The sequence below is a fragment of the Leucopleurus acutus genome, assembly GCF_964270905.1.
Source record: "Leucopleurus acutus genome assembly, chromosome: 6".
In the NCBI taxonomy this organism is placed as follows: Eukaryota; Metazoa; Chordata; class Mammalia; order Artiodactyla; family Delphinidae; genus Leucopleurus; species Leucopleurus acutus.
Genome location: NC_139149.1, coordinates 99,974,740 through 99,998,646, shown reverse-complemented (window position 1 = coordinate 99,998,646; position 23,907 = coordinate 99,974,740). Strand labels below are relative to the sequence as shown.

The following is a 23,907-nucleotide window of genomic DNA, read 5'->3' as shown; positions in this document are numbered from 1 at the left end:
CCTTTTGTTATAGGGGTAGAGTGAGCACACACTCATTAGTGTGAGACCCTTAGCATGGGGGTTAGAAGTCCAGCTCCACCAACAGGAAGCCTTGCAGTGGTCCTCGTAGCAATGATTGCAGTGAGAGGCAGATTGTGGCCTTCTCCCCAGGGCCCTCCAGGCCCTCCAGCCTCAGGGCTGGTGGGTGAGCTGAGGGGCCTGGAGACAGGCTGAGGCCTATGTCCTGCAGAGCCCCAGAGCCAACAGCCACCCACTGGCTGGGCCCAGGCCTTGAAGCAGCAGTGAACCTCTCCGCCATTCCCACCTCTGCGACTTAATGGCAGTGGCAGTCTCCATGGGTCGCAGTCCGTGGAGGTCTTGCAACTGGAGTATATGGACTGCCATTAAGGTAACAGCTTCAACCAGCTTCAGTTTCTCCATTCAAGTTTCAAAAATTGGTAGAGCTTAGATCAGTTGTCTACCCCTAGGAGGTGGCCAGATGTCAGGGTTAAGTTGCAATGACACAGCACATCATTATTTCCAATCCACCTCTGTGGTTGGGGCTATTCTCAAAGAAGGGCAACTGTTGTGAGCTGGGAACTAACCTAATTGGTATTTGTTGCAACATGTATTCTTATTGATCCTATACAAATGAATCTCTCCAGTTTAAATGAAAAGCCTGAGGGCTGGCTGGGTCCTGGGCACCTGGCTCCCTCAGTGATGATGGCTGGGCAGGGTCTGGGGACCTGGCTCTGAGGGTGCCGCCAGTTGAGATCTGCCTCTTTATTTGGGCCCGGGCACTAGCGGGAGGACCCAGACTGGGTTCTGGACAAACATTCCCAGGTAGGGTAACTGGCCTGTGCAGGGGCCCCCTCCGCTTAGCCAGGGCCTAGACCTCGGAGGGTGAAAGTTGAGCCTTGGGACCTTGCACGTTCTTGTCAGAACAGAGAATAATATTTGTTTCAGTGGAGGTTTACAGGAACATTGTGACTTGACCTCAAGAACAGAGGATCTGACACCAAGAAGTCTGCAACAACTAACTATGCCCCTTCCTCACCTTTCCTATAAAAGGGCTTCACTGAAAGCTTTCAGGGAGTTTGGGATTTTTAGGGCATGAGCCACCCGTCTCCTGGCGTGCCCTGCAATAAACATTCCTCTGCTCCAAACTCCAATGTTTTGGTGTTGTTTGGCCTCACTGTGCATTGGGCACACAAACTTGGGTTTGGTAACAATTTTCCTGGTTTCATAAAAAGAAACAAAATTGAGTTATTTGTAGTGAGGTGGATGGGCCTAGAGTCTGTCATACAGAGTGAAGTAAGTAAGAAAGAGAAAAATAACTACTGTATGCTAACACATATATATGGAATCTAAGAAAAAAAAAAAAGGTCATGAAGTACCTAGGGGTAAGACGGGATTAAAGACACAGACCTACTAGAACATGGACTTGAGGTTATGAGGAGGGGGAAGGGTAAGCTGTGACAAAGCGAGAGAGTGGCATGGACATATATACACTACCAAACGTAAAATAGATAGCTAGTGGGAAGCAGCCGCATAGCACAGGGAGATCAGCTCAGTGCTATGTGACCACCTAGAGGGGTGGGATAGGGAGGGTGGGAGGGAGGGAGATGCAAGAGGGAGGAGATATGGGAATATAGGTATATGTATAACTGATTCACTTTGTTATAAAGCAGAAACTAACACACCATTGTAAAGCAATTATACTCCAATAAAGATGTTAAAAAAAAAAAGAATGTGAATAGACAATCTACAGAATGAGAGAAAATATTAGCAAATCATACATCTGATGAGGGTTTAATATCCAGAGTATATAAAGAACTCTTTAAAAACTCAACAACAAGAAGACAATCCAATTTTCAAATGATTAAATGACTTGACATTTCTCCAAAGAAGATATATAAATAGCCAGTATGGGCGTGAAAAGATGCTCAGCATCATTGGTCACTAAGGAATGAAAATCAAAAGTACAATAAGATAGCATTTCACACCCACTAGGATGACTTAAATCAAAAAAACTGAAAATAACAACTTGTTGGCGAGAAACAACCTGTGTGAAGAAATTGAAACCCTTGTGCATTGCTGATGGGAAAGCAGAAATGTTGCAGCTGCTGTGGAAAACCATTTGTCAAGTTCCCAAAAAGTTAAACACAGAATTACCATATGATCCAGCAATTCCACTCCTAGGTATATACCCAAAAGAAATGAAAACATATGCCACACGGAGACTTGTACAGGAATGTTTAGAGCAGCATTACTCACAGTTGTCAAAAGGTAGAAAGAACCCAAATGGCATCAACTGATGAATGGATAAGCAAATTGTGGTATATGCATACAATGGAATAGTATTCAGCCATAAAAAGAACAAAGTATGATACACACTAAAACTTGGATGAACCTTGAAAACATACAGTAAGTGAAAGAAGTCAGACACAAAAGGTCATATATTGTATGATTCCATTTATATGATATATTGAATAGGCAGATCCGTAAAGATGGAAAGCAGATTAATGATTACCAAGGGGTGACAGGAGAGGGGAATGAGGAGTAACTAATGACAGGGTGTTTTCCTGGGGTATTGAAAAAGTTTTGAAACTAGAGAGAAGTAGTAGTTTTATAACATTAAGAATACACTAAATGCTGCTGAATTGTGCACTTTAAAATGCTTCACTGAGGGAATTCCCTGGTGGTCCAGTGGTTAGGCCTCCGCGCTTCCACTGTAGGGGGCACAGGTTCAATCCCTGGTCAGGGAACTAAGATCCCGCATGCCATGAAGTGTGGCCAAATAAATAAATTAATTAAATAAAATGGTTCATTGTATTATAGTTTGTGAATTTCCCCTAAAAAAGGCCTAGAAGAAGTTTGTGATATTTAAAGCCTCCAGAGCCTCAGCAAGAAGCCTGCTGTGGACAAAAGATGGGCCCCCTCAGAAAAGAGAGAACAGAAAGGGAGTGAGGGAGGTTCCCCTGAGCTGGTTCTTCTGTGGTTCCATGCTTCCTCTCTTGTAGATCAAGAAGAGGACCAGACCAACCTTTCCTTCGCCTTGCCAGCTCCTAACCCAGGATTAGAGATCAAGCTTTAAGGGGTGTTTACTCATTTGTTCATTTGCTCTGGGAAAAACACACTGGCGGAGTCTCTCTCTTTAGAAATGGGAACGCCCTCCATTGCACAAAACTGTTGCCCTTGTAACTTTTCTGGAGGACAGTTTGGCAGCCGATACATATCAAAGGCCGGAGCGAAATCATTTACCGCAACAATTCCATTTTAAGAGATTTATTTTAAGGAACTAATTCAGGATGCGCATGACATTTAGTGATAGATGTATTTATCAAATCTTTATACATACAAAAATCTAAATATATAACAATAAGCTTCAGTATATTCTAGTGTAGCCATACAGTGGAACACTATTCAGACATTAAAAATTGTTAACGAAGTGACTATTGATGTAGAAAGATGTTCATATTTATCTTTTAGTAAAAGGCAGGTTTAAAAAATATATATGTGGATGACACATGGGGGAAGTAAAGTAGCCTATTCACCAAGGACAAGCAAGCGGGGATAATGCTTACTTACCCCCAAGAGCATGTGTGTATTTATGTATTCATTTCACAAATGTTTATTAACAGCTATGAGTGCGAGGCACTGTAACATGTACAGAGTGTTGGGATTGTGGAAGATTTGGATTTTTTTCTTTTTGTGTCTTTCTGATTTCTCTCCAGTAAACATGTATTACTTCCGCAAATTATTTCAACTAAGTTGAAATGACGTTCTCTTAAATGTGTTATGTAATCACAAATAATTAGCACGCAACTTGTATTTATGTGATTTTTTTTTTTTTAGAACAAGAGTCATTTTTATAGGAAAAAAAGTGCCTGTCTTGTTGTCATGGGCTTTTATCTCAAGTCAGTCATCCACATCTGGCGGTTTCAGTTGAGAGCTCAGGGACTGCCTGGCAGGAGATTTTGTCCCAGTTCCAGACCCAGCACAACAGGCTCTGTCGCTTTGTTGGGTAATAGCTTGGTGGTGCCATGCTCCTGACCTTGCATGTATCCACAGACACAAAGGCTTGAACCCAACATCAACTGAAAAAAAATGCACAACCTAAAAGCTGAGAATTATGCTTTATTTGGCAAACTTTCTGAGGACTTAAGCCCAGGAGGCAGCCTCTCAGCTACCTCTGAGGGACAGCTCCAAAGAGGTGAGGGAGGAGCCAGGATACGTAGCAGTCTGCAACAAAAACCAAGTAGTCGGAACATCAAACGCTTACTGTTATTAAAGAGAACCGGACACCTCAAGTTAATGAATTTAGTGCTTTCCTATGTATGGAAGAGTCTGGGCTCAGTGAAATCATTCCTCTGATATGCACCTTAGCTATCTAGGGCCAGTATCCTGTTCTTTTCCATCCTGAATTCCCTCACAGTGGGCCGTTGGGGGCAGCCCCATTGGCCGATGGCTTGATGACCACAACACCTTGTGTCAACTGATACAGCAGGAGACATTTTTCATCCACACCAGCCTTCCCTGAGTCTTCAGGGCTGAATGCCCTTCGATCCTCTCGGCACAGGAATGGAGGTCTACACAGAGCTGCCACGGGGCTACCTCCCTCCCTATGTTTCCTATGTCCCCTGATAGGCGTAAGTCCCTGTGTCCTGAGACAGTTTCCCCTCGCCTCTGGGTTCTGACCCATGTGGCCGTTCTGTCCGCCCTCCTTATAAAAGAGCTGCAGAATATAAAACCTCCTCACTGCAACCTAGAAGGGGCTGCTCTGAGGCCACCTCCCACTCACCTCCCTAGCTCATCTGGGTGGCTGTCAGGAGACAGTTTCTTATCACTGCCTGGGTTTTGCAGAGGGCTGGGCAGAAAGCCCACAAAGAAAAGAGCTGCAGAATATAAAACTCCTTCGCTACAGTCTAGAAGGTCTCCTCAGCAACAGGGTACCCTGCAACTCGCAGCACAGTCAACTGATTGAAAGAGTTTCGGGCTGTCCTTCGAGGGTGTGTGGCACAGCATCACAGGGAGCTGGCGCCTTTGCCTCTCTCATCCTTTCACTATGTGAGCAATAAAATGTCTAAACCTAAAAGCGGCTGTTATGGCTTTATTGATTGAATCAGCCAGGCCTTAGCCTTGCCTTGTCTTGTATGTGTGAGCTCGACATCTTCTCATCAGTTAAACAAGGGATTATACTACTAATTGATTCCAGAGGTGCTCTGTGGCTAGCCTATATGTTAAGGTAGATAACACAAAGCAGCTCCTGGCAACCATTACCCAAATTCTAGGTATAGTGCCTAGAACACACTAATCCACCTCCAGGGCAAGGGGTGGTAACCTGGGTGTGCAGACAGGCTCGGGGGTGGAGGGGATGGAGAGCTGAAATCCTATGCAATATGCTGTGCATATACACAAACTTCTGCTGCAGAGAAGCGCCATGGCTTTCAGGTTTTCAAAGGGTGGGGGACCTAAACAAATTTAGGAAACACAGCTGTAGGTTATGATAAAGCTTTTTCTCCTTTACCAAATTCTAGTCAGGCTCCTCAGCCCTCTTCTCAACGAAGCCCCAACATTGGCCGTTTTTTTGTTGTTGTTTGTTTTTTTATAGTTTGTACTTAGTTTCAGAACATGTTTTTTTTTTAACATCTTTATTGGAGTATAATTGCTTTACAATGTTGTGTTAGTTTCTGCTTTATAACAAAGTGAATCAGCTATACATATACATATATCCCCATATCTCCTCCCTCTTGCATCTCCCTCCCACCCTCCCTATCCCATCCCTCTAGGTGGTCACAAAGCACCGAGCTGATCTCCCTGTGCTATGCGGCTGCTTCCCACTAGCTATCTATTTTACATCTGGTAGTGTATATATGTCCATGCCACTCTCTCACTTCGTCCCAGCTTACCCTTCCCCCTCCCAGTGTCTTCAAGTCCATTCTCTACATCGCGTCTTTATTCCTGTCCTGCCTCGAGGTTCTTCAGAACCATGTTTGTTTTTTTTTTTTAGATTCCATATATATGTGTTAGCATATGGTATTTGTTTTTCTCTTTCTGACTTACTTCACTCTGTATGACAGACTCTAGGCCCATCCACCTCACTACAAATAACTCAATTTTGTTTCTTTTTATGGCTGAGTAATATTCCATCGTATATGAGCGCTACATCTTCTTTATCCATTCATCTGTTGATGGACACTTAGGTTGCTTCCATGTCCTGGCTATTGTAAATAGAGCTGCAATGAATATTGTGGTACATGACTCTTTTTGAATTATGGTTTTCTCAGGGTATATGCCCAGTAGTGGGATTGCTGGGTCATATGGTAGTTCTATTTTTAGTTTTTTAAGGAACCTCCATACTGTTCTCCATAGTGACTGTATCAATTTACATTCCCACCAACAGTGCAAGAGGGTTCCCTTTTCTCCACACCCTCTCCAGCATTTATGGTTTGTAGATTTTTTGATGATGGTCACTCTGACTGGTGCGAAGTGATACCTCACTGTAGTTTTGGTTTGCATTTCTCTAATGATTAGTGATGTTGAGCATCCTTCCATGTATTTATTGGCAATCTGTACATCTTCTTTGGAGAAATGTCTATTTAGGTTTTCTGCGCATTTTTGGATTGGGTTGTTTGTTGTTTGGATATTGAGCTTGTAAATTTTGGGGATTAGTACTTTGTCAGTTGCTTCATTTGCAAATATTTTCTCCCATTCTGAGGGTTGTCTTTTCGTCTTGTTTATGGCTTCCTTTGCCATGCAAAAGTTTTTAAGTTTCATTAGGTCCCATTTGTTTATTTTTATTTCCATTTCTCTAGGAGGTGGGCCAAAAAGGATCTTGCTGTGATTTATGTCATAGAGTGTTCTGCCTACGTTTTCCTCTAAGAGTTTTATAGTGTCTGGCCTTACATTTAGGTCTTTAATCCATTTTGAGTTTATTTTTGTGTATGGTGTTAGGGAGTAATCTAATTTCATTCTTTTACATGTAGCTGTCCAGTTTTCCCAGCACCACTTATTGAAGAGACTGTCTTTTCTCCATTGTATATCCTTGCCTCCTTTATCAAAAATAAGATGACCATATGTGCCTGGGTTTATCTCTGGGCTTTCTATCTTGTTCCATTGATCTGTATTTCTGTTTTTGTGCCAGTACCATACTGTCTTGATTACTGTAGCTTTGTAGTATAGTCTGGAGTCTGGGAGCCTGATTCCTCCAGCTCTGCTTTTCCTTCTCAAGATTGCTTTGGCTATTTGGGGTCTTTTGTGTTTCCATACAAATTGTGAGATTTTTTGTTCTAGTTCTGTGAAAAATGCCATTGATAGTTTGATAGGGATTGCATTGAATCTGTAGATTGCTTTGGGTAGTAGAGTCATTTTCACAATGTTGATTCTTCCAATCCAAGAACATGGTATATCTCTCCATCTCTTTGTATCATCTTTAATTTCTTTCATCAGTGTCTTATAGTTTTCTGCATACAGATCTTTTGTCTCCTTAGGTAGGTTTATTCCTAGGTATTTTATTCTTTTTGTTGCACCAACACTGGCCTTTAAAGACTTGAACACACTAACATAGTTTCTAACAGCTCAAAGTCACAAGCCTAGAGTGACCTTCATCCCTAGGATGAAACCCTCCTTAAAGTGCCTACCTGAGAAAACTCAAGGGTGCCAAGGAATGTCCTGTTTGTTCCAGCCATCGTCTGAAGATAGAGCCCCTGTCTCCCAGTCTCCATGGAAGGGTGCTTATCAATAAGATAAGCACCAGTTAGCAAACCCAAATGAGTTTCACATGGACCAACCCTCACCCCAAGTCCTACTTTTTGTCATTTTTCACTTCCCTGACTCTTTTCAGGCCCCTGCCATCCCACACCCCACTCCCTCACTCTCCCTTTAAAACGCCAGTCACCTCTGCACAAATTGGAAAGGCAATAATCTCTTTCCCCTACTGTCAGTAGTTCCTGAATCTGTTTTCACCACTTTAACTAATGCCCAACTCTGCTTATCTTTGACAGTTGTGTGGACCTTAAGAACTCAAAATATAACACTGAGCCAAAAAGTGGAAACGATGCAAATATCATCAGCAGATGGATGGATGAACAAAGTGGGGTATATCCTTATGATGCAATATTATTCATCCATTAAAAAGGAATAAAGTACTGACATATGTACAACATGGATGAACCCTGAAAGCATCATGCTAATAAAAGAAGCCTTTCACAATAGATTACATATTGAATGAGTCCATTTATACGAAATGTCCATAACAGGCAAATCCATAGGGACAGAAAGTAGATTAGTGGTTGCCAGGGACTGATGAGAGAATGGGGAGTGGGGAGTTCCTGCCAAAGAGTATGAGGTTTCTTTCTGGGGTGATTAAAATATTCTAAAATTGATGTGGTGATGGTTGCACAACTCTGTGAATATACTAAAAGCCACTTAATTGTTCAATGGGTGAGTTGTATGGTATGTGATTATATCTCAATAAAGTTGTTACAAGAAAAAAACACATTATAATCATCTAAAATCTCCCCTCAAAAAAATTGATACTGCATTGCGATGTTTTATTCTCCTACTTAGAGGGCTGTTTGGTTTACTGATAGTGGGTTCCTTAAGAAGGCTCTCAGCACAGAAAAACAACACTAAAACAGCAAGTAAATAGTCCTGAGGACAAAAGTGAACTCACAAATACCAAGTACTGTTTTGCCAGTGTCAACAAACCTGGCACGAAAAGCTGGCAGCCATCAGGTAGATAAACAGAAGGAGAGATGTAACTTCAAGCACAGGCCTCTCTTTTGCCTACACTGACGAATGCCAGAAAGAAGGCATCATTCAGGGTCAAAGGTGACGAGGAACCCAGCTGGCACAGCCATGACTCAGTGCTGTCCAAGTGTCAAGAGGAGTTTAGCCCCAACCCCCTCAACAAGTGGAATTCATATTTCCAAGTGACAGAGGGTGCTAAATAACTAACAGCATTCCCAAGTTCTGCTTGCTCTGAACCTTGTCTTGAATGCTTTTCTCTAAGATCAGACCAAGCCAGAGGCACCATTTGAACTCATGATGAGCAGAATTACTTGTATTTTTATTATGAAGATTTTAATGTGGATAATTAAAGAAAATAACATTATAAACACTCATGTACACTTATGTGTACCCTCCTTCCAGAATGTGTACACTTATGTACCCTCCCTCCAGAATTAAGAACTGTTAATATTTGTCATATTTGCTTCAAATCTTTTTAAAAAATGAAAACATTTCATAAAATAGATAGCTAGTGGGAAGCAGCCGCATAGCACAGGGGGATCAGCTCAGTGCTTTGTGACCACCTAGAGGGGTGGGATAAGGAGGGTGGGAGGGAGACGCAAGAGGGAGGGGATATGGGGATATATGTATATGTATAGCTGATTCACTTTGTTATAATGCAGAAACTACATCATTGTAAATCAATTATACTCCAATAAAGATGTTAAAAAAAATACGTCAACAAAAAAAAAAAAAAAGAAAGAAAAGAAAACATTTCAAAGTCCTCTTCTTATCTTTCCCTTTGCCCTCCCTCCCCAGAGCAACCACTATCTTGAATTTGAAATGTGCTCTTTCTGTCAATATTTATATAATTTTACTGCATCACAATGATAGCCCATATTATTTTCATGTGGTTGTTAATTTATGGAAATAGTATTCTACAGTACATATAATTCTATACTCAACTTTGGTTCTGAGTTCTAATTCTTTTATTGAAGTATAGTTGATTTACACTGTTCTGTTAGTTTCTGGTGTACAGCAAAGTGATTCAGTTATATATAATAACTCAGATTCTTTTCTCACATAGGTTATCACAAGATACTGAATATAGTTCCCTGTGCTACACAGTAGGTCCTTGCTGTTTACCCATTTTATATATAGTAGTGTACATCTGTTAATCCCAAACTTCTAATTTATCCCTCCCCCTCCCAAGTTCTATACTGAGATATAAAAAGTTTGTGCGTTCATTATGACTACTGCATAGTGTTCCATTGTATGAATATGTCACAATCTATTTATCCTGCTGATGGGCATTTAACATGTTTCTGAATTTTTGGTTTTATAAACAAAGCTGCAAAAAAATTGTTTTGTGCATGTGTGCAGCCATTACTTCAACATTTATAAAAATGTCTGCTTTTATGCAAGACAGAAGCACTGTCATAAAGTTACAAAGATATGTACCAGATAGGTGGACAGTAGGAATTTTCCTCTGATTTTGTACCACAGAGAAACAATGGGCTGAGGGTAGAGGCAGATCTAAGGGTAATCCAAGAAAAGGCCTTGCCTGGGACGCCCTCAGAGAGGCTGTTAGGAAAACAGAAGCGGCACCCCCAACCTGCACCCCTCACACACCCAGAGGCAAACCTCAGTAAGCTGTGCACCTTTGCCTGCAAGCTGGGATGGTCTGGACTGGAACAATGAGAGTATTCAAGAACAAGGAGGAGATGACCAGCAATGGATGCAGAGCTGAAAAGAGGATGCAGATGCAGAAGTGGACATCAAAAGTAAGGACCCAGAGCCAAACAGGGGTACAAGAGGAAAGGCCATCAGAAGATCTCAAAATATTATGCTGGACCAGGAAGCACTAGGTCAGCCATGCCTTATCTCTTGCTCTCCATTCTTTTGTTGTTGTTTTTAAAATTGTAAAATGCAATATATATGTACACTGTTAAAATGCAAAGGGTACAAAAAGACCCAAAAGATGGTGAACTATGCCTGGGCAGGATGAAGCCAGAGGAAACTCTGGTGGAGGTCCATAGCAGTCTTGCAATATAAAGTAAGTCTTGGGACTTCCCTGGTGGCGCAGTGGTTAAGAATCCACCTGCCAATGAAGGGGACACGGGTTTGAGCTCTGGTCCAGGAAGATCCCACATGCCGCAGAGCAACTAAGCCCATGTGCCACAACTACTGAGCCTGCGCTCTAGAGCCTGCGAGCCACAACTGCTGAAGCCCACGTGGCTAGAGCCCGTGCTCTGCAACAAGAGAAGCAACCGCAATGAGAAGCCTGTGCACCGCAACGAAGAGTAGACCCCGCTCACCACAACTAGAGAAAGCCTGCATGCTGCAATGAAGACCCAAAGCAGCCATAAATAAATAAATAAATAAATAAATGTATTAAAAAAAAAAAAAAGTAAGTCTTCCTCCTAACTCTCATCTCCAGACTCCAAGATCCCTACAGAGAGGCAATCATCATTACCAATTTCTTGTGTGTCCTCCCAGGGATATTTTATGCACATACAAATATATATATATGAATATACCCCTCATACTTTTTATCCACAAATGATGGCATATTATATAGTTTTGCACCTTACTTTCCTCCCATCTCTTACCAAGCAATTCATATTAATACACATAGATCTGCCCCTTTTATTTATTTATTATTATTATTATTATTTTTGTGGTATGCAGGCCTCTCACTGCTGCGGCCTCTCCCGCTGTGGAGCACAGGCTCCGGAAGCACAGGCTCAGCAGCCATGGCCCACGGGCCCAGCTGCTCCACAGCATGTGGGATCCTCCCGGACCGGGGCACGAACCCATGTCCCCTGCATCGGCAGGCGGACTCCCAACCACTGTGCCACCAGGGAAGCCCTGCCTCTTTTATTTTTAATGGTTGTGTAAAATTCCATTGTATGAATGTACTGTAATTTATTTAATTAGTTCCCTACTGGGATATGTAAGTCATTCTAACGTTTCCCAATCAGAAATATTGCTATCTTGAAAAGTGTGTAATATTTCTTGGACCACAAATTTTATCTGTAAGATAAAAATTCTGGCAGTGCATTTGCTAAGTTGGTATGACTTACACTTTATACCTTAATACCTAGTTTCAGATTTCCCATCCCTGAGGTTTTAAAGCGCTACATTAGATTCCACCAGAGTCTCAAGGACAGTCTGTAAACATCTGCCAGATGAGACTGAAAAACACTCAAGCAAGTCAAGGTAACTGGAGGATAATCTCTGGAAGGCTTGGCGGTAACATGAGTACTGGGAAAGAAAATCCATCTGATCAATGGTATTAGCCAAACTGAAGAAAGAATGTGTTAACAGGATGGGAGTGGCCATTACAAAATCCAGAAGAAGGAGCCAAAGAGCAAAAATAGGCAGCATTTATCTCTGAAGAGAGAGAGATACTTAATCTAATGGACAGGCACCAGAGAAGCACATTCAACCAGGTTTCTTTCTCCAAGGCCTAGATGAAATTTTTTTCCATACAATTCTACTGCTTTAGTTCTGGGGTCCCAGCACACCAAGCGGTCCACTAATGTAGTTACTAATTTCTCTCCCTAGGTATGTGGATTCTAGGAAGAAGTTAGGTGTATTAAAGAAGGCCACATATTTTTTGACATCTCTCCCATTAATAGGTCAGGTCTACATCTTCTTCTCTAGAATCTGGGTGGGCTCTGTAACTGTTTTGATGTGTAGAATACAGCAGGAATGATGCTATGCCAGTTTCCAGAACCAGGCTTTAAGAAACTGGCAACTTCCACTTTCTGTCTCTTGGAATATTCACTCTGGGGGAAACCAGGACCCTGTAAGAAGTCTGACTATGCAGAGACTCCCATGCTGTGAGGAAGCCCAGGTTAGCCATGTGGTGAAAGAAATAGCCATTCTGGCCAAACCAGCCCAGGCATCCAACATGAAATTGAAGAAGCCATCTTGGAAATTCCAACCCCAGCAGGTGTGACATGGAGAAAAGCTAAGGAAGCCAGCCAAAAACCAGACCTGAGGCCTAAACATATGGCCCCACTTGAGCCATCCCAGCCATCTTCAGCCATTCAAACTACAGCCCACTCCACTGTGAAGCAGAGATAAGCCATTTTTGATGTGCACCGCACAAATTCCTGACTCACAAAATCATGAGTATAACAAAATGTTGTTTTAAGCCATTATGTTTTGGGATAGTTTGTTAGGTAGGAATAACTAGAATAGGGGGCTTCTATGTGATGGGGTATAAGATCCCTGGGAGGGCTAATTTTGTAAATAAATACTCCAATCCACAATTTGTTTCTGTGTGTTTGGCCAATATGGGTCAGTCCCCAATAGTCTACCCATGCTGAATGAACTGACAGAATTTAGTTTCTGAACCTAGAGCTAAGACCTGATGGGCCAGCTTGATCAATCTGCCCACCTCCCTCACTGTCTCTTTTTCACTCTATCTTATGTCAAACAACTCAGATCAGGGAGCTGAGAAGAATCTCACAACGAAGTTTACCACTAGATGTAGCTACTGCTCAGTACCACTCATAGCCCTTTGACTGGTACATGAAATGTATTCATTCATCAAACATTATCAAGAACCTCCCCTGTACCTAGAACTGTGCCTGGTGCTGGGGGACATAGAGCTGGAAAAGGCATAGGCCCTCAGAGGTTCACAGCCCAATCTCTAAGTTATATTAACAGGTAATGGTAAGAAACATGTGCCCTTAAATATGTGACAGACTTAAAGGGAGAAATAGATAACAATATAATAATAGTAGGAGACTTTAATACCCCACTTCATCATCCACACAGAAAATCAATACAGAAACATTGGCCTTAAATGACACATTAAACCAGATGAACTTAACAGACATATACAGAATATTGTACCCAAAAGCAACAGAATACATTCTTTTCAAGCACACATGGAACATTCTCCAGGATACATCAAATGTTAGGCCACAAAACAAAACTTAATAAATTTAAGAAGACTGAAATCCAATCAGGCATCTTTTCCCACACAATTGTAGGAAACTAGAAATCAACTGCAAGGACTTCCCTGGTGGCGCAGTGGTTAAGAATCCACCTGCCAATGCAGGGGACACAGGTTTGAGCCCTGGTCCGGGAAGATCCCACATGCCGTGGAGCAACTAAGCCCGTGCACCACAACTACTGAGCCTGTGCTCTAGAGCCCACGAGCCACAACTACTGAGCCCGCATGCCACAACTACTGAAGCCCGTGCGCCTAGAGCCCGTGCTCTACAACAAGAGAAGCCACCGTAATGAGAAGCCTGCGCACTGCAATGAACAGTAGCCCCTGCTTGCTGCAACCAGAGAAAGCCCATGCGCAGCAACAGAGACCCAATACAGCCAGAAATAATTTAATTAATTCATTAATTAATTTTATAAAAGAGAAATAAACTGCAAGAAGAAATCTGGAAAATTCACAGATATGTGGAGATTAAACAACATGTGATGGGGTATAAGATCCCCCATGCTGTGAGGAAGCCCAGGTTAGCCATGTGGTGAAAGAAATAGCCATTCTGGCCAAACCAGCCCAGGCATCCAACATGCAATTGAAGAAGCCATCTTGGAAATGAACAACCACTAGGTCAAAAGAGAAATTTAAAAAAATACTAAAGATGAATGAAAATGTAAAACACAACATAGCAAAACTTAAAGTGAGGGGTGCCTGGGAAAGGAGGCTGGGGCCTCGAACATCTGCTTGAGGAATTTAAAGCTGATTCCCCAGGACCTGTAGGGATTCCTGAGCAGGGGAGCAATTAATCAAACATACTTTTAGGGGCACTGACATGGCAGTGTGCATGGATAGATTGTCAGGGCAGATCAAGCAGTAAGGGAGACCAAGCAGGAGGGAACACCCAGACACCACCCCTTCCCAGAGTCCCTATGGGGCTGCTCATGCTGCCAGCCGAGCTGCAGACAAGCACGGAGGCCGACCTGGCGGTGGAGCTGCTGGAGCTGCCGGAGCTGGAAGCGATATCCTCTGCGCTGGGCAGAACAAAGCCCGCCAGGTTTAGAAGGTCATGGATCATCTGGCCTTTGATGCTGATGTCCAGTGGAGGGTGGGAATGGAGGCTTCAGGGAAAGGATGCAAAGAATGGCAAAAGCCAAAACTTATGGGAAGCAGCAAAAGTAGTTCCAAGAAGGAAGTTCACAGCAATAAATGCCTACATTAAGAAATAAGAAAGATTAAAAAAAATAAGAAAGAAAGAGAGAGAGAGAAAGATCTCAAATAACCTAACTTTACACCTCAAGGAACTAGAAAAAGGACAAATTAACCTCAAAGTTAGTAGAAGGAACCATAAACAAGACAAAAAGACAACCCTCAGAATGGGAGAAAATATTTGCAAATGAAGCAACTGACAAAGGATTCATCTCCAAAATAAACAAGCAGCTCATGCAGCTCAATATCAAAAAAACAAACACCCCAATCAAAAAATGGCTGGGGGCTTCCCTGGTGGCGCAGTGGTTGGGAGTCCGCCTGTCGATGCAGGGGACATGGGTTCGTGCCCCGGTCCGGGAAGATCCCACATGCCGCGGAGCGGCTGGGCCCGTGAGCCATGGCCGCTGAGCCTGCGTGTCCGGAGTCTGTGCTCCGCAACGGGAGAGGCCACAACAGTGAGAGGCCCACGTACCGCAAAAAAAAAAAATGTCTGGAAGACCTAAACAGACGTTTCTCCAAAGAAGACATACAGGTGGGCAACAAAGGCATGAAAAGATGCTCAACATCACTAATTATTAGAGAAATGCAAATCAAAACTACAATGAGGTATCGCCTCACACTGGTCAGAATGGCCATCATCAAAAAATCTACAAACAACAAATGCTGGAGAGGGTATGAAGAAAAGGGAACCCTCTTACACTGTTGGTGGTAATGTAAATTCATACAGCCACTATGGAGAACAGTATGGAGCTTCCTTAAAAAACTAAAAATAGAACTACCATATGACCCAGCAATCCTACTACTGGGCATATATCCAGAGAAAACCATAATTCAAATTGACACATGCACCCCAATGTTCATTGCAGCACTATTTACAATAGCCAGGACATGGAAGCAACCTAAATGCCCATCAACAGAGGAATGGATAAAGAAGATATGGTACATATATACAATGGAATATTACTCAGCCACAAAAAGGAATGAAATTGGGTCATTTGCAGAGACGTGGATGGACCTAGAGTCTGTCATACAGAGTGGAGTAAGTCAGAAAGAGAAAAACAAATATCGTATATTAATGCATATATGTGAACTCTAGAAAAATAGTATAGATAATTTTATTTGCAAAGCAGAAAGACAGACACAGAGGTAGAGAACAGAAGTATGGATACCAAGGGGGAAAGGGCTGGGGGATGAATTGGGAGATTGGGAATGACAAATATACACTAGTGATACTATGTATAAAATAGATAACTAGTGAGAACATACTGTTTAGCACAAGGAACTCTACTCAATGCTCTGTGGTGACCTAAATGGGAAGGAAATCCAAAAAAGAGGGGATATATGTATATGTATAGCTGATTCACTTTGCTGTACAGCAGAAACTAACACAGCATTGTAAAACAACATACTCCAATAAAAATTAATTTTAAAAAGTTAGTAGAAGGAAGGAAATAACAAAGATCTGAGCAGAAATAAATCAGAGACTAAAAAGACAATAGAAAAGATCACTGAAACTAAGAGATGGCTTTTTAAAAAGCTAAACAAAATAAACAAACCTTTAGCTAGACTCACCAAGAAAAAAAGAGGACTCAGATAAATAAAATCGGAAATGAAAGAAGAGACGTTACAACTGATACCACAGAAACAAAAAGGATCACAAGAGACTATTGTGAACAATTATATGCCAACAAATTGAACAACCGAGAAGAAATGGATAAATTCCTAGAAACATACATTGTACCAAGACTGAAGCATGAAGAAACAGAAAATCTGAGCAGATCAATTATTAGTATAAAGACTGAATCGGTCACCAAAACCTCCTAACAAACAAAAGTCAAAGACCAGACGGCTTCACTGGTGAATTCTACCAAATATTTTAAAGAAGAATTAATACTAAACTTTCTCAAACTCTTCCAAAAAAAAAAAAAAAAAGAAGGGGAGGGGACAATTCCAAACCCATTTTATGAGGCTGGAATTTCCCTAATACTAAAACCAGACAAGGACAAGTACAAGAAAAGAAAATACAGGCCAATATCCCTGATGAACATAAATGAAAAAACTCTTCAATAAAATATTAGCAAACCAAATTCAACAATACATAAAAAACAACAAACAAACAAAAAAAACATTCATCATGATCAAGAGGGATTCATTCCAGGGATGAAAGGATGGTTCAACAACTGCAAATCAATCAATGTAATACAACATATAACAAAATGAAGGATAAAAATCGTAAGATCATCTCAATAGATGCAGAAGAAGCATTTGACAAAATTCCACATCGATCTATGACAAAAACTCTCATAAAACTGGGTATAGGGGCTTCCCTGGTGGTGCAGTGGTTAAGAATCCACCTGCTAATGCAGGGGTCATGGGTTCGAGCCCTGGTCCAGGAAGGTCCCACATGCCGCGGAGCAACTAAGCCCATGTGCCACAACTACTGAGCCTGCGCTCTAGAGCCCACGAGCCACAACTACTGAAGCCCACGAACCTAGGGCCCATGCTCCGCAACAAGAGAAGCCACCACAATGAGAAGCCTGCACACTGCAACAAAGAGTAGCCCCTGCTCACTGCAACTAGAGAAAGCCCGCGTGCAGCAACAAAGACCCAATGCAGCCATAAATTAAATTAATTAAAAAAAACTGGTTATAGAGAGAATGAACCTTAACATAATAAAGGTCATATATGACAAGCCCATAGTTAACATCATAGTCAATGCTGAAAAGCTGAAGGCTTTTCCTGTAAGATCAGGAAAAAGACAAGGATGGCCACTCTTGCCACTTTTATTCAACATAGTATCGGAAGTCCTAGACAGAGCAATTAGGCCAGGAAAAAAAAAAGCATCCAAATCAGAAAAGAAGAGGTAAAACTATCACTACCTGCAGATGACATGAGACTATATATCAAAAACCCTAAAGACTCCACCAAAACAACTGTTAGAACTAATAAATGAATTCAGTAAACTTGCAGGATACAAAATCAAAAAATCAGTTTATTTCTATTCACTAATAACGAACTATCAGAAAGAGAAATTAAGAAAACACTCCCATTTATGACTGTATCAAAAAGAATAAAATGCCCAGGAATAAATTTAACCAAAGAGGTAAAAGACCTGTACACTGAAAACCATGATATTGAAGAAAGAAATTAAAGACACAAATAAATGGGAAGATACTCCATGCTCATGGATGGGAAGAATTACTATTGTTAAAATGTCCATACTACCCAAAGCAATCTACAGATTCAATGCAATTCCTACTAAAATTCCAATGGCATTTTTCACAGAAATAAATAAACAATCTTAAAATTTGTATGGAACTGCAAATGACTCTGAATAGCCAAAGCAATCTTGAGAAAGGAGAACAAACCTGGAGGCATCATGTTTCCTGATTTCAATCTATATTACAAAGCTATAGTAATCTAAACAGTATGTTATTGGCATAAACACACACATATAGATCAGTGGAACAGAATAGAAAGCTCAGAAATAGACCCACACATACATGGTAAATTAATTTATGACAAGGGAGCAAAGAATATATAATGGAGAAAGGACAGCCTCTTCAATAAATGGTGTTGGGAAAACTGGATAGCCACATGCAAAAGAATGAAATTGGATTACTATCTTACACCATACACAAAAATTAACTCAAAATGGATTAGATTTGAACTTAAGAACTGAAACCATAAAAACCCCAGAAGAAAACATAGGTGGTAAGCTCCTTGACAGCAGTCTTGATGATGATTTTTTGAATTTGACACCAAAAGCAAAGGGAACAAAAGCAAAAATAAACAGGCAGGACAACATTAAACTAAATAGCTTCTGCACAGCAAAGGAGGCCATCAACAAAATGAAAAGACAACCTACCAAATGGGAGTAAATATTTGTAAGTCATATATCTGATAAGGGTTAATATCCAAAATATATGAAGAACACATATAACTCAGTAGCAAAACAAACAAAATCCAATTAAAATACAGGCAGAGGATCTGATGTGACATTTTTCCAGAGACAACATACAGATGGCCAACAGGTAAATGAAAAGGTACTCAACATCACTAGTCACCAGGGAAATGCAAGTCAAAACTGCAATGAGATATCACCTTGCACCGTTAGAATGGCTAAAAGACAAAAAAATAAGAGTTGGCAAGGATGTAGAGAAAAGGGAACCCTTGTGCACTGTTGGTGGGAGTGTAAATTGGTGCAGCTACTATGGAAAACAGTATGGCCGTTTCTTAAACAATTAAAAATACCACTACCATATGATCCCACAGTCCCACTTCTGAGTATTTATCCAAAGAAAATGAAAACACTAAACTCAAAAAGATAAATGGACCCCCATGCTCACTGCAGCAGAATTTACAATAGCCAAGACATGGAAGCATGGAAGCAACCTAAGCGTCTATCAATGGATGAATGTATAAAGAAAATGCAACGCGCGTGCGCACACACCCAGAAATATTATTCAGCTACAAAAAAGAAGGAAATCCTGCCATTTACAACAACATGGATGGACCCTGAAGGAATTATGCTAAGTGAAATAAGTCAGACAGAGAAAAACAAATACTGAATGATCTCATGTGTATGTGGAATCTAAAAATTAAACAAACCAAAACAAAACTCATACATATGGAGAACCGATTGGTGGTTGCCAGAGGTGGGCATGGAAGGAGGGCAAAATGCATGAAGGTGGTCAAAAAGTACAAACTTCCAGTTATAAAATAAATAAGTGGGCGTTACAAGATTACATCCTGGGATGTGATGCACAGCATGGTGACTATAACAACACTGTATTGTATATTTGGAAGTTACTAAAAGAGTAAATCTTAAAAGTTCTCATCACAAGAAAAAAAAATTGTACCTATATATAAAAAAAAGAAACATGATATATGAAATGACAAATATGTACAGGAAGCATTAGGGAGACACAGGAGGGGTCACCAACCCAGGTAGTCCACAATGAGAGCTACAGAATAGACAGCTGATCTCATCATTCTCAGGGTCAACATCTTTGAAAGATATCAATTTGTTACATAAATTTACATATAAATTTAACATATGTTCACATTTCACTTTTTCAGCACTCTTGTCATTATTTTAGTTAGAAAAGAGAAAGGAACTGGCATTTATGGACTAGCAAGGCTTTCACATGTCCCAATTCCCACTCCAACCCCTTAAAGTCCTACAATGCTTCCCTAAGCTGATTTTATTAATTTTATGTGTGATATGCCGTTTTGGACAACTGAGGGTGCAGGAGACATTATGGTCAGCTGCCCTTATGTCATTTCCTGTCCTCTTCCTTGTGCAGCAGGCACCTGTTTAGGTGGCAGGGCCCCCAACCCCAGCTTTAGGAGTAAGCCTGCATGAGTCTAAGCTAGAGTACACCTATGGCCACTATGATGGATTTAGGAATGGGCAATTAACCCAAGCCAGTCAACTAAATTCTGTGAGACAGCAGAGCCAAGAGAACTGCAGAACAGAACTCTGGCTTTGATGGTCTTGTGAATCACTAGAGCAAACTATACCTGAAGGGCACACAACTATTAGATTTTTCCATTATAGGAACCAATAAAGCTGCTTTATAGTTTAAGCTGGTGAGAGTGGCAACCAAATGGATTTGAACTGATGCAAAGTGGGTCACTGGAAGCATCCTCTTTCTCAATAGGGGTATTAACTGGCTTTTATAGATGTGCAGCACTCCGCTGTTTACTAACTCACACCAGCCACATGTAGTGGGAAGGGCTAATATATTTCCCATGGAGCAGCCCAGGTTCATGTGATTCCAGATCTTTGGGATACAAAGGCTGGAGCCAGGAGGCTCTGCAAAATTCTAGTCTGGCCTCTCCTTTAAAAGTCCACACAGGGGGACTTCCCTGGAGGCGAAGTGGTTAAAAATCCGCCTGCCAGTGCAGGAGACATGGGTTCGAGCCCTGGTTCGGGAAGATCCCACGTGCCGCACAGCAACTAAGCCCATGTGCCACAACTACTGAGCCCACATGCTACAACTACTGAAGCCCACAGGCCTAGAGCCCGTGCTCCACAACAAGAGAAGACACCACAATGAGAAGCCCGCACACCGCAACGAAGAGTAGCCCCCGTTCGCCACAACTAGAGAAAGTCAGAGCGCAGCAACGAAGACCCAATGCAGCCAAAAATAAATTAATTTAAAAAAATAAAATAAAAGGTCAAACAGGGACTTCCCTCGTAGGCCAATGGTTAGGACTCCGTGCTCCCAATGCAGGGGGCCCGGGTTCCATCCCTAGTCAGGGAACTAGATCTCACATGCCACAACTAAAAGAGCCCACATGCCGCAACTAAAAAGATCCTGTACGCCGCAATGAAGATCCCCACGAAGATCCCGTGATCCTGTGTGCTGCAGCTAAGACCCAGCACAGCCAAATAAATAAATATTTTTTTAAAAATGAAAAATAAATAAATGGCCACACACTCCTGGCTTTCTCCTGCTTCCTCCTCCACTTCCTAGGGCAGTCGAGAATTTCTTGGTAGTTACCACTACAGAGATAGTCCTGAGCAAAACTTCCCAATAAACTTTCCCTGAAAAATGGTGAGAAATCCTTAGTCCCCACCCTTGGGGCATTCACTGGGCTGCTCACGTTTCCAGAGGTTAAATCAAGCAGGGGACGCTTTCAGGACACTGGTTTCTTGGCTTACTTGGTTTCTTGGAGCTGAGCACACAGGGAATAATTTATTTTTAACCATCTCCGAGTGCCTTGTGACCTGCCTACCATGCCTCAGAAACATGAACCCAACGGAGAAGACCCTAGGGGAGATGGCAGCAGCCCAGGCAGGTGCAGAGAAACTGTGTTCAGTCTGGACCTTCAAACCCTCACAGTCATTTGCTCCCTCATCATTAACTCCCAGTCCAACTTTCCCTGGGGGGTGGCTCAGATAATGCCATACCCTTTGTCACCCGAGGCCCTCTCTGCCTCTCCTGTCCAATCCATCCTACTGTACACACCATAACCTGGACAGTGTCCCCTGGAGGCCATCTTCACCTCATGCCTGCTCAATAGCTCACCATGGCTCCTCAGAAGAACCAGGGCCCTTAGTCTGGCCTTCAGTATCCTCCTCAAAGGCCTGTTGTATCCCAAGTCCCCACAGCTCCTCCTCATTTTTTACTACTGCCCAGCACAGCCACCTGGTGACCAGTCTGTTCATCAGCCCAGCCCAAGGCCTGTCTACTCCAGTCAATCACTGACAACCACACATGAGCCTGGATGGCATGCTCGAATCAAAGGTCCCACTCCTTCCCCAGCCCTGGACTGGCTTCTCCTCCCAGGGCACTCAGCTTTCTTTCTGAAATTAGCTGTTTGCTGATTTGTTTACTCCCTTGTTACCCCTCTTCCCCAAAGAAGCATTTAACCCCCACGTGGGTATTGGCCACATCTCACTGAAGCTCAGCTCTTGGAAAAATGCCTAGGGCAGAGTGGGTGCGTTAATATTTGTTAATAGTCATCAGAAAGACAAATTCCACATGAATCTCTTCGGTTCACTTCCTAAAACCTCTCCAACTTAACCAACATTGGATTTTCCAGTCTCTGTCCATTGACAGTGGGCGATCCATCCATCCCTGCCTCATATCAGTGTTCCACTGGATAAAACCTTCTTACTGGACTTTGATTTCTTAATAACAAAAATGTACCTTTTCCTTAATGTCTATGATTTTGCTTTCACTCTCTGAGCAATGACATCTTTTTCTCCATTAAGGGGAAATTTACCCTGCAAATCGCCAAACCTCTGTAATCCTCCAGAAGCCATTTCCTCTGGAAGAAGTCTGTGGTAGCCGATATCACCATAAATATCACCAGAGATAAATAGTCGTTCTATAACATCTGGCAGCTTATACACTTGCATGTGCTATTCTATTACCAAGACAGCTCCCTTCTCTCTCAACCTCTGCCCACTTTATTTTTTTTAATGTTTGAAATATTAATTTTATTAAGAAAGCATTTGATAGTTGTATTAGATCATATAATCAATCACTTCATTTTTAAATGATGTGGCCTGAGGATACAATTAAAATATGGACTTTTCGGGCTTCCCTGGTGGCGCAGTGGTTGAGAGTCCTCCTGCTGATGCAGGGGACACGGGTTCGTGCCCTGGTCCAGGAAGATCCCACATGCCGCGGAGCAGCTGGGCCTGTGAGCCATGGCCGCTGAGCCTGCACGTCCGGAACCTGTGCTCTGCAACGGGAGGGGCCACAACAGTGAGAGGCCCGCGTACCGGAAAAAAAAAAAAAAAAAAAAATATATATATATATATATATATGGACTTTTCTTTGATTCAACAAATATTTGAGCATCTACAAGTGCCAGGCTTGGAGATACAGGCCAAACAGGAGGACCCCTGCTCTCACAGGGCTTACATTCTTGCAAGAGGGCAATATTAAAGAAATGTTTATATTACTTATAAACATATAACACAGGGGCTTCCCTGGTGGCGCAGTGGTTGAGAATCTGCCTGCCAATGCAGGGGACAGGGGTTCGAGCCCTGGTTCGGGAAGATTCCCACGTGCCACGGAGCAACTAAGCCCGTGCGTCACAACTGCTGAGCCTGCGCTCTAAAGCCCACGAGCCACAACTACTGAAGCCTGCGCGCCTAGAGCCCGTGCTCCGCAACAAGAGAAGCCACCGCAATGAGAAGCCCGCGCACCGCAAAGAAGAGTAGCCCCCACTCGCCGCAACCAGAGAAAGCCTGCGTACAACAACGAAGACCCAGAGCAGCCAAAAATAAATAAATTAAAAATTAATAAATTTTAAAAAACATATAACACAGAGGAAGTGACAGAGAAAGAAGATGGTGCTTTACCGGAGCACTTTAACAGGTGTCTAACCCAGCCCAGGGAAATCACAGAGACAAAAACAAGTGTTTAAGTAGAAGGGTGAAGACAACAGTTCAGGCAGAGGGAACCTCCTAGACCCTAAGGCGGGGGAAGGACTTTCTAGACTTAAGGAATTGGAAGAAGTCTAGAATGGGTGGAGTACCCAGTGTGAAAAGAGAAGTC

At 42.2% G+C, this 23,907-nt stretch overlaps 1 protein-coding gene across 1 annotated transcript in view; it reads right to left on the bottom strand.

Moving 5' to 3' along the window:
- The window catches only part of CYP27A1 (cytochrome P450 family 27 subfamily A member 1), a 42,791-nt gene that overhangs the window by 17,861 nt on the left and 1,023 nt on the right, over window positions 1–23,907 (bottom strand). The gene's annotated exons all lie outside the window — the stretch shown is intronic.